This window comes from Dipodomys merriami, unplaced genomic scaffold (genome assembly GCF_024711535.1).
Source record: "Dipodomys merriami isolate MVZ:Mamm:240054 unplaced genomic scaffold, mDipMer1.0.p SCAF_138, whole genome shotgun sequence".
Taxonomy (NCBI): domain Eukaryota; kingdom Metazoa; phylum Chordata; class Mammalia; order Rodentia; family Heteromyidae; genus Dipodomys; species Dipodomys merriami.
Window position 1 is genome coordinate 742,956 of NW_027202693.1, and position 12,290 is coordinate 755,245.

Consider the following 12,290-nt stretch of genomic DNA (forward strand, 5'->3'; position numbering starts at 1 on the left):
TGGCCCCTGCGGCCCCCTGCACTGCGCCCCCTGCACTGCTCTCTGCAAGCCCCGGTCCCCGAGCCCCCAAGCCCCGGCCTGGGCCTCCACCTCGGGAATCCCAGCCTCAGGGCCCCCCCTTGTCTACCTGGGCTCACCACAGTCGTGAGCACAGCCCGGGCAAGCGGCCCGTGCTCAGAACATGGCCAAGGACAGCCAGGCATGGTGGGGCATGCCTTTAATCCCAGCACGCTGGGCAGGCTGGGGCGGGCATAGGAAGGGGGTGGGGAGAGGAGGAAGGGGGAGAGGAACCCCGGGAAGGGAGGGGGGTTCAGCCTAGCAGACGGCGCACCAATTCCTCCTTGACCCCCCGGGGCCCCTATCCAGGTGAAGTCCCTCAAGACGGCACGCGATGAAGTGACACTTACTGCAAGCTCGCATGGGGCGCCCCCCACCTCCCAGCTACTCAGGAGGCTGAGATCTGAGGATCGCCCTGTAGTGCCCGCCTGGGAAGGAAAAGGCGGGGAGACTCCGATCTCCCCTGAACCACCAAAAACCCAAAGGGGCGCAGCGGCTCAGGGCTGAGCTCAGGGGCATCGCCCAGGCCCCCCATCAACCAACTAGAAACAGGGGCGCCCCCTCTCCCACCCACCCCCGCCTCCCCCCCTCCCCAGGACCTAGTTCGCGCCTCAAGCACTCGCCTCTGCCCAGACGCTCGGCAGTCGGCCAGGCCAGCGCAGCCCGCGGCCTCTGCGGTGCCGCCGAGGGTTTGCACCGCGTCCATCGCCGGGGCCTCTTTTTAGCCGCCTTGGCGGTGAGCGCCGGGTGTTCGGAGCTGCGCCACCTGCGGGTGACCGCGCGCAGGCGCAGGCGCGGCCTCGCGGCCGGGAGCGTGCGCTCCTCCCCGACGGCTCCTCTTCTGGCTTTTTGGTGGTTTACGGGAGATCAGAGGCTCACGGCGTTTCCTGCCCGGGCTGGCTTTGAACCGCCGTCCTCAGACCTCAGCGGATGACAGGCGTGAGCCACCGGCGGGTCACCACCTGCCATAAATCTAACGCAAACCTCACAGCAGGCAAACGAACCTAAATCAATCAACAGATCGGAGCAAGGCGGGGCTGATCCGCGGGGCCCCCGACAAGGCCCCAAGTCCCACTGCCCCCACCCGCCGCCCTCCCCTCTGCGCCCCTGACTTTCAGGGGGTGAAAGCCAGGCTGAACCAAGAAATGCCACCGAGTGGGGGCTGCCAAGCGCCGGGTCCTCGCCGGCCCGGCCTCCCCGAGCCGCGCGCCCTGCGCCTGCCCGGGCCGCGGGGCGCCGGGCACCGCGGGACGCAGCGCGCGCGCGCGCATGAGCTGCGTCAGGCCCCGCTCGATGGCCCTGGGGTGCAGCTGGGTCTGAGAACCGGCTCGTGTGTGTCCCCCTCAAACCAAGGAGCCCCCGGCCACGCCTCCGCGGGTGTGGAATGATCTGTGTCCCCCAGGGCTCGCCCCTCTCAAGCTCAAGGCCGAAAACTCCATCTGCAGCCCAGGCCCACGACAGTGCCCAGGAGACCTGCAGTGACATATGGGTGGGGGGGGACACCTGGGGCTGCTTTGCTTCTCCTTTCTGAGCCCCAAACTCCCCATCCACAGGTCACCACCTTTGGGGGGAGGGGCAGTCCTCGATGTCCCCACCACACGACCCCCATATGCAAAAACAGTTTCTGACACCCCAAGGCCCTGCAGCAGGTGTTTAAGCCTCCACCCTGGTGAGTGCGTGGACACTGCCACCGTGTGGCCACTGCTTCTCACTACAGGCATCTTAGACTCAGGTGAGTGCGCAGACAGCACCACCGTGTGGCCATTGTTGCTCATTGCAGGCACCTTAGGCGGCCTTCCCCTCAATCCCAACGTGTGCTCGAACACCGCCACCGTGTGGCCATTGTGCCTCACTACTGGCACCTTAGACCTCTGTGACCACTGCACCTCATTGCAGCTACTTAGACGCCAAGCGATTTTTGCAGACACCACTGTGTGGGCCATTGTGCCTCACTACAGGTACCTTAGAACTGCGTGGCCACTGCACTGCTTAGGCCCAGGGCAACCGCATGGATGCCACCACCGAGTGGCCATTGCCCTTAGAAACTCCTCACCCCCCCAGTGGCCACTGCACCTCACTGCAGCCCAGGAGAGCATGTAGACACCGCCACCGGGTGGCCACTGCCCCTCACTGCAGGAACTTTAAAAGTGGAAACTGCTCCTCACTGCAGCCACTTAGATCTCGGGTGAGCACATGGACACTGCCATCGTGTGGCCATTGGCCCTCACTACAGGCACCTTAGACACCCCTGTGGCCACTGAGCCTCACTGTGGACACCTTAGATCACGGGTGAGTGTGCAGACACTGCCACCGTGTGGCCATTGTGCCTCACTACAGGCGCCTTCGATCCCGGGCAAGTGCCCAGACACCGCCACCATGTGGCCATTGCGCCTCACTGCAGGTGCCTTAGACTGCCCCCACTCCCCGGGGGGGGGCACTGTGCCTCTTTGCAAGCCACTCAGACCCCAGACAAGGGCACAGACACTGCCACCGTGTGGCCACTGAGCCTCACTGCAGTCGCCTCCAGGGACCTCAGAGACCACTGTGGGGGGGTGAGGAGACAGCGTCTCGGGTGCAGTGGGTACTCAATTATCAACCAGAGGCAAAATTCAACAAGACCTTGAGGCCTTCTTCTGGCCCGGGAGGCCTCTCCACAAAGCCAGCTGGGGCCTCAGTCCCCCCCCCCCGCATCCCGGGGCTTGAACTCCTAGCCTAGGTGCTATCCCTTAGCTTTTTCCTTCTGGCTTCTTGGTGGTTCTTTGGAGATAAAAGTCTAATATAATTCCCTGCTTCAAACCTCATTCCTCCAGGTCTCCGCCTCCTGGGTGGCTAGGATTACAGGCATGAGTCACCAGTGTCCTGGGACAATTTCTTCTTTGGGCTCTGAACTCAGAACCTTGCACTTGCTAAGCAGGTGATCTACCACTTGAGCCAAACCCCCAGCCTTGGTTTATGCTGATGTTGTTGTTGTTATTGTTGTTTTTGTCGGTCATGGGGCTTGAGCTCTGGGCCTGGGCACTGTCCCTGAGCTCTTCAGCTCAAGGCTAGTGCTCTACCCACTTGAGCCACAGTGCCATTTCCAGTTTTCTGAGTGGTTCATTGGAGATAAGAATCTCACGGCCTGGGGCTGGGAAGTTGGCTCAGTGGTAGAGCGCTTGCCTTGCATGCCTGAGGCCCTGGGTTCGATTCCTCAGCACCACATAAGCAAAAAGAAAAAAGCCGGAAGTGGCGCTGTGGCTCAAGTGGTAGAGCACTGGCCTTGAGCTGAAGAGCTGAGGGACAGTGCTCAGGCCCAGAGTTCAGGCCCCACAACCGGACCAAAAAAAAAAAAAAAAAAAAAAAGAATCTCACGGCCTTTCTTGCCCAGGCTGGCTTTGAACTGTGATCCTCAGATCTCAGCCTCCTGAGTAGCTAGAATGACAGGTGTGAGCCACCGGCACCTAGCTATGCTGGTTATTTTTGTGATAGGATTGGGGAATTCATCTGGACCATGATCTGCCTATGCCACACTTCTTGCCATTCTGGGATAGCTTCCCCCTGTGGAGATGGAATCACACTGACTGACCTAGAACTACAATCCTCCCAATCTGAGCATCCTACTGAGCTTGAGATGAAAGCACACCACCACACCCAACTGTATGTTGACACAGGGTCCTGAGATCTCACAGATTTCTCTGCTATGGCTAGCCTTGAGCCACAATTCCTCCCACCCTCTGCTTCCCATTGGTGCACAATTTTGACCCACAATGAGGATGTTCTCACCCCCTTGCTTCTGCTCTGGCTCCTTCAGACCATTCCCCACCTGGCAGCCAGAACAATTTCCTTGCCACAAAGATCAGACCATGCTCAGTCCTACTGTGGTCCCTTGCAGGTGTCCCCTACAGAACCAACCACATCACAGCCCCTGACATGCTCCATCTTGGACTGCATTCTAGCCTTCCTGTTCTTTCTGCTTCTCCAACATGTGCAACTTATTCCTGCCCCAGGGCCTTTGAACTTGCCATTTCTGTTTTCCTAACAGCTCCTCTTCCACAAGAGGTGCCTTCTCATCCTGTCCTGACCACCATTTTACCTACTTGCTTACTCTCGATCTGCAAAGAGAGGAAGCTCATCTCTCTTCTTTGTTCCCCTGGCCTCAGGGCTAGTCATATGGGTGCTGAGGCTTCTTTTGTGTGGAGAAGAAAACTGAGGTCCAGAGAAGCTCCATATCATGTGTCTCTCTCTGTATCTTAACTTTGGCTCCTTTGCTTGTTTATTTGAGATGAAGTCTCCATGTGTTGCCCAGGCTGGCATAAATTCTTTTGCTCAGGCTGGCACAAAATCTTCTCACCTCAGCCTCCCAAGTAGCAGGGACTACAGGAATGTGCCAATACCCAGGGCTTGATGACTTCTTTTTTTTTTTCAATATAAAATAAGAGAGTCAGAATTCAAACTTAGGTCTAGCTGGACATTGGTGCAGAGGAGATTAAGGTGCCTGTCGGAGACATCAGGTCCTTCCACGGTCCCCATGCCCAGCCTGTCCATGAGCCCTGCATCAGCTGGCAGGATGCCATGGCACACACACAGCCATCAGAGGCCACCAGCAGTCATCAGGTTCGCCCTGCCTGATGCTTCCTCACTCAGAGCCCAGTCAGGATGCCATCAACAAGTCCAGCCTAAGAGAGGCAGGAAGATCTCAAGTCGGAGGCCAGCCCATGCCAAGGGACAAGACCCTATCCCAAAATACAAAAGGGCTGGGGAGTGCTTATGTGATCTCACCTGGCATTGTTCAGGACCTTGGGCTGGGTCTCCTGTGCCAGGGGGACAGGAAGTGCCTCTCATCTGAGGTGCTGGGTGACCCCCAGGCCCTGATTAGGAACTGCTCTGAGTTCTCCTGAGTTCTCCAATCTCATCCACTCATTTATTCCCAAGTCCAGGGGTAGAGCTTGGGGACCCTCTGGATGTCAGGAGGGAGGGAAATGGGGGGGGTGCAGAGGGAGGAAATGTGTGTGAGCAGAGACGGAGGGCAATGTCTCCCCCACATGGCAGCCACAGGAACTGCCATCAGAGACAGTGGAGGAAAGGGGGACTTTGTCAAGTTGCAAATCTAACCTCACTGTCCGTTGGTTCCTGGTGGGACACTAGGGAGACAAGCTGGGAGTGGCCACAGGGTGAAGGGTCACTTGCTGCTTTTTTAAACTAAACCTAAGATCAGCAAATTCTGTCTTGCAGAGCAACACATGGTGGTAATCCAAACACCTGGTCGGTTGTGTGCCTTTATAAGCCCTGCAAATCTTTAGCTTGGGGCTCTCCTCCCAGGCTACACTGTGTCAGAGTGTAGGACAAGGCCCAAGCCGCAGCCCGTCTAAATAAAACCTTAAAACAGCTTAAAGTCTGACTATCGGTGGGCTTCTTGGTATGGGTCCTGTGACCTGGACACAACATTTTAGTGGGGGCTCATCCGGGATCCCCAAAAGCCCTTGAGACCTCTGACTCAAAGGTAAAACAGCGCTGTCTTTGTTAATTTGTCTTGCCCTGTCGTTGTCTGTACTTTCGTGTTCCTTTGTGAGGACAGCCGCTCCAATTTGTACTGTGTAAAGAGTCGTCGAAGTGGATGCGCTTGCACAACAACCCTGGAGGAACTGAGAGACGTCCCAGGTCCTCTTGTGAGGCGGGTGGGGGGGAACCCCACCATGTGAATTGTGGGGCAGGGGAATCCTTGGAACCCCGCCGTGTGAATTGTGGGGCAGGGGTCCTTGGAACCCCCCCCCGCTGTGAGAATTGTGGGGCATGGGTCAGTTCGGTATTGGGCCAGAACTGACCAAGAGGGCCTCCTAACTGAGGCCCAACTCGCCCACTGTGGGTCTGCTGTGGGGCGTGGGTTGGTGTGGAACCCCACCATGACAGGAGTCAGTGGACCAATTCGGGAGCTCTCCACTTCCTAACTGACAGGCCTGCATGTGTTTTGTTTGTACTGTTTATTGTTTGTTTGTTTGTTTTTTGGACCGTACAACTGATGGGACTGGAAACCATGGACAACACTCCATCTAGTCCCCTAGACTTACAAAAAGAAACTAAGAAAGAGGAAAAGAAATTGTACCCCCCGGTTTTTCAGGGAGATAACTTGGAAGAAGAAATGTTTCCTCCCCCATACTCCCCTTCCCAGGTTCCTTTTGCAGAACCTGAGAATGATCAAGAGGAGGAGGGAGCTATGGAACCAGCAGCTGAACCCTCGGCACCTGCCCTTAAAGTTTCTGAGGGGCCAGTCACTCGATGCCACCGTGGGATCAACCCCCCTTCTAATGCAGCTGTTTTTCCCTTAAGTGCCGTAGGTCCTGTGGATACAGATGGTCAACAGCAATTCCAATATTAGCCATTTTCTACAAGTGGCACACCCAAAATGCCCCCTTTTCTGAGAAACCCCAGGATTTAATTCGTTTGCTTGAAACCATTCTCTTTACTCATCAGCCCACTTGGGATGATTGCAGTCAGCTTTTACAGGTCCTTTTTACTACCAAAGAGAGAGACCGTATCCAGGAGGTGGCCCGGAAGCATATCCCTGGCTCCACAGGAGCGCCCATCATGGGTCCTGCCCTGATCGCTGCCTATTTTCCTGAGATCCGACCAACATGGGACTACAATATGGTTGAAGGTAGGGAGCGACTCCTTGTCTATCTCCAGGCTCTGTTAGTAGGTTTCAAGGCTGCGGCTCGCTGACCTACTAATATGGCCAAAGTTTATGATGTTAGACAGGGAGGAAGTGAAAGTCCAGCAGCATATCTTGAGCAGCTCATGGAAGCTTTTAGTCAATATCTTGAGACCCAGGAGTCAGCTCAGATGATTGTTTGCCTATATAAATCAAGCTGCATCAGACATAAAGCGAAAGTTGCAGGCTCTAGACAGACTTGGTGAAAAGTCTATTAGGGCTCTAGTAGCCGCAGTGGAAAAGGTTTACAATAAGAGAGAGACAGAGGAGCAAAGACAGGAAAGGAAGGACAGAGAACATGAAATTGAGTGTGAAAAGAGAGACTGGGCCAAGGAAAAGAAGCCAGACTTGCTGGACTCACCACTATCGCATGCTGAGCATACCTGGTTCACTAACTAAAGCCCTACAAATGGGAAAAGGGAAGAGACTAAACATTTACACGGACAGTCGCTATGCTTTTGCCACCGTGCATGTCCATGGAGCCATTTACCAAGAGAGGGGGCTGCTGACAGCTGAGGGAAAGACTATTAAAAACAAACAAGAAATTTTAAGCCTCATCCAGGCCTTATGGGAACCAGCAAATATTGCCATTATGCACTGCCCTGGCCATCAAAAGGGAACTGATTCTATAACCCAAGGAAATAACTTGGCCGATCAGGCAGCTAAGGAGGCAGCCCTTCAGCCCAGAGCAGAAGTACTGACTCTAGTAGACCCAGGGCCATGAGCTTTGCCTCCTGAGCCTCAGTACTCCCAAGAAGACTTGGAGTGGATAAATTCCCATGGCCTATAAACCCCCAGACAGAGAAGGAAACAAAGACTGGTGGAAAACTGGTGAGGGGAAACATCTTGTTACAAAGATTGGGCAAGGGGATTCTTAAGAGAATCCATTGGGCCTATCACATGGGAACCCGAAGAATGCAGGACTTGCTCCGACACTCAGCAGTAAAAATTAGGCAAGAAAATCAACTCATTGAGGACATTGTTAAAAATTGTAAAGCCTGTCAGCTCACCAATGCCCCCAATCAACCGGTTGCTAGTTTTTGTAAACACCTTTTCAGGACGGGTTGAAGCCTACCCAACAAATCATGAGACCGCAAATGTTATGGCTAAGAAGATCCTGGAAGAAATCCTACCCAGGTATGGCTTCCCATCCACCATCGGGTCGGACAATGGACCAGCCTTTGTTTCAAAAGTAAGTCAGGGAATAGCACTGGGGACGGATTGGAAATTGCACTGTGCTTATAGACCCCAGAGTTCAGAGCAGGTAGAAAGAATGAATTGGACTCTAAAAGAGACCTTAACTAAATTGGCTTTGGAGACTGGCACAGACTGGGTATCGCTCCTTCCTTTTGCCCTGTTTAGAGTAAAAAATTCACCCTATCAGCTTGGCTTTACTCCTTTTGAAATAATGTATAGACACCCTCCACCCATTATCCCTAGCCTTCAGACTCAATTGCTTGCTGATTTGGATGATACTGAATTTCTGTGTTAGCGTGACTATTTACAGCTGGTACATAGGAGTATGTGGCCCCAGCTTAGAGCATTATATGATTCTGCTTCTATTCCTACCCCCCATTTGTTTAAACCAGGGACTGGGTGTTTGTTCAAAGGCACAACTTGAGATCTCTGGAACCACGGTGGAAGGGACCTTACATGGTGCTACTGGCTACACCCACTGCCCTTAAGGTGGACGGCATTGCTGCTTGGATCCACTGCTCCCACGCCAGACCAGCTGACCCCTTTGCCCTGGACGACCATGGGGAAACATGGGAAGTCTCCAAGCATCCTACCCAACCACTCTGCGTACGCCTCAAGAAAAGAAAAATGGACTGATTGTTATTGGTATTGTTGATCATTTGCAGAACTCCTGGGAGCCCCTCAGTACAAGGGGAACTTTGTGCTGCCCATGGAGAAGAGTGTTGTTTTTACATTGACCATTCAGGAATAGCAAAAGACAACATGGCTAAGGTCAGAGAGGGACTAGTCAAGATCCAGAGCTGTTGGAGTTTAGTTTTGGGCTGGAGCCACAAGATTGTGTCTCAGGACCATAAGTCAAGGGCGGGGGGGGGGGGGGATGAAGGGTTAAAGTTTTGAGGCAGTGACCACTCATTGCTCGTTTAAACTAAACCTAAGATCAGCAAATTCTGTCTAGCAGAGCGACACGTGGTGGTAATCCAAACACCTGGTTGGTTGTATGTCTTTATAAGCCCTGCAAATCTTTAGCTTGGGGCTCTCCTCCTAGGCTCCGCTGTGTCGGAGTGTAGGACGAGGCCCGAGCTGCAGCCCATCTAAATAAAACCTTAAAACAGCTGTAAAGTCTGACTCTCGGTCTCCTTGGTGGGGGTCCTGAGACTTGGGCACAACAAGGACATGGGAACATGGCCACAGCCCAGGACACCTGTCCCTGCCCAGCCGTCAGGTTGAATTTTCCATCCTGGCTAACTGAATTATGATACAAGACATGGAAGCCATTTCAAATACAAGTCAGCAGCATATTATGGTAGACAGGTAGGTAGAGTGGAAAATGTCCTAGTCAGAAGTTCCTGCAGAGTTCTTCCATGTACAGTACTGTAACATAAATAAGTGTGTCTGTATGACAGGAATATCCCATGGTCCTTTCCTATGAGCGAGATGATGGTGAGTTTTGTGCTATTTCGAATGCAAGCGCTGGTGGCTCACACCTGTCATCCCAGCTACTCAGGAGGCAAGAGATCTGAGGATTGAGCTTTGAAGCCAGCCCAGGCAGGGAAGTCTGTGAGATTCTTATTTCCAGTGAACCACCAGAAAGCCAGAAGTGGAGCTGTGGCTCACGTAGCAGAACACTAGCCTTGAGCAATAAAAGCTAAGAAGGGACAGTACTCAGGCCCTGAGTTCAAGACCCAGGACCAGAATGAAAAAATAAAAACACAAAAAAACCTTAAACTACTATTGATGCCAGCACTAAGGCAGCAAAAGTTCCTGTAGTATTCAGTTTGGGATTGTGCGCAACAGAAACCCTTGATTAAATAGCAAAGGAATTGATAAGCACATACATACATACATTAATATATATACATATATAATACTTTATTTTCTTTATTTTATTTGTCGATCGTGGGGCTTGAACTCTGGGCCTGGGCGCTGTCCCTCAGCTCTTCAGCTCAAGGCAAGCACTCTACCACTTGAGCCACAGCACCACTTCCGGTTTTCTACTGGTTTATTGGAGATAAGAGTCTCACAGACTTTCCTCCTGGGGCTGGCTTTGAACCTCGATCCTCAGATCTCAGCCTCCTGAGTAGCTAGGATGACACCAGCACCTGGCTTTAGATAAATGTTTTAAAATAAAATACCCCCAGGGACATCTAGAGTCCATGGGGAAGGAGTCCCAGGGAAATGGGGGATGGGGAAGCCCCTCCCCACATCCTCTTCTAGTTTCTTCCTGAATGAGAGCCACCCGGCTGTCATCAGCTCTGTGAACCTGCTCCCCGGTTCTGCTCCTGGTTCTCCCCTGTTCCGACTCTCTTCTCCATCCCAGCTCTCCTCACCCCATTACGTAACTGTCCCCTGTCCCCAGAGACCTTATGTAACCCAGTCACCTCTCACTCCCACCTCGGCCTTGCCTGTCTGGTCTAATCACTCATGGTTGGCTTGGTTAGGCCCTCAGCAAGAGGGAGAAGGGAAAGAGTTGGAGGAGGAAGAGGAGGAGGAGGAAGAGGAGGAGGGAAGGAAAAGGAAGAGGAGGAGGAGGAGCAGGAGCAGGAGCAGGGGCAGGAGGAGGAGGAAGAGGAGAAGGAGGAGGAGGAGGCGGTGACGGCAGTGGCGGCCGCCCTTGGCCTTCCTGTCAGGGAACACCAACAGCTTTCTGCTTGTTTCCTCTTTCCAGGCCTCAACTTTCCTATCTGTGAAACTGGGGACATACTATGCCTTGCAAGGCTATGGTGAGATCCAGAAATGCTCATATTATTTACAGCAGCACCTGGGAGACCACTGAAGCTGTAGAGCTTGTGCTCTTGTCTGTGGAGAGACATTTCTAGATCCGTGCACCGCAAATGATGGTTCTCAAACTTGACAGTCTTGGACTTTCTTTGTTCACTTTAAAATGAAGACACTGGGCCGGGCGCCAGTGGCTCACGCCTGTCATCCTAGCTACTCAGGAGGCTGAGATCTGGCAGTTCAAAGCCAGCACAGGCGGGAAAGTCCATGAGACTCATTTCCAATGAACCACCAGAAAACCAGAAGTGGCGCTGTGGTTCAAGAGGCAGAACGCTAGCCTTGAGCCAAAGAGCTCAAGGGACAGCGCTCAGACCCCAGAGTTCAAGCCCCATGACCGACAGAAGAAAAAAAAATGAAAACACTGGTTTGGCAGCACAGACTCTGTGTGTAGTGCCCAGACCAGCAGCTGCCCGGGAGCCCCAAGGCCCACAGAAGCCTTCTCTCTGTGAACCAGGGCTGGCATTTTGATAAGAGCTGCAGGTGATTTGCAGTGCAAAACACCTGGGCTGGGCATGGTGGTGCATACTCGTAATCCCAGCTGTACTGGAGGTGTAGGTAGGAGGACCGCAGTCCAAGGTCAGCCCAGTCAAAAGCAGGAAACCCTATATGAAAACCAAAAAGAGCTGAGGATATGGGTATGGCTTAAGTGGGTCAAGTGCCTGACTAGCAAGCTCAAGGTCCTGAGTTCAAACCCCAGTAGGTACAAGAAGAAAAAGAAAGAAAAGAACACGCTGTATTAGGTATTTCCTGAAACCTCACCACTCATGCTAAAGCTCCAGGGAACTGCACTGATGGTTCCAGAAACATCCCTTACAGGGGAGTGGGGTGAAGTGGGGAAACATAGTCAAGTTTGGTCCTATTCCTGCTATTTACCTGTTCTGAAACCGGGGAGCCCTGGCCTTTCCATCCACTTTGTCACGGGTAAGATGACTCAGCTGCCAGCACCAGTGGCAGACACCACCTGTAATCTCAGCTATTTGAGAAGCTGAGATTGAGAAGATCTCGATTCCAGGTCAGCGTGGGCTGTGAGGCCTGTGAGACTCCATCTCAACAAAGAAGCTGGGCATGGTGGTGCACACCTACCATCTCAGTGACGGGAAATCTAAAATAGACCATGATCTAGGTGCCTGTGTGGCAAGAAGCAAGACCTTACATGAAGCTAAAATATATAATAATAATAATAATAATAATAATAATAATAATAATAATAATAGACTGGGAATGTGGCTTATTTAGTGGTTAGAGTGCTCACCTTGCATGCAAGAAGCCCTGGGTTCCATTCCTCAGTATCACATACACAGAAAAAGCCAGAAGTGGCGCTGTGGTTCAAGTGGTAGAGTGCTAGCCTTGAGAAAAGAAGCTCAGGGACAGTGCCCAGGCCCTGAGTTCAAGCCCCAGGACTGGCAAAAAGAAATAACAATTAAATTAATAAATAAAACCACTGCCGTGGCCAGTGCCCAGTGGCCAGCTCAGGCTGGGGGGGGGGGGGAGATGGATGCACAAACACGAGCCCCGCAGACAGCCGATGGCAAACGGTGGCCCTGCCTCGGGAGAGCCAGGGCACGGAGGGAGCCAC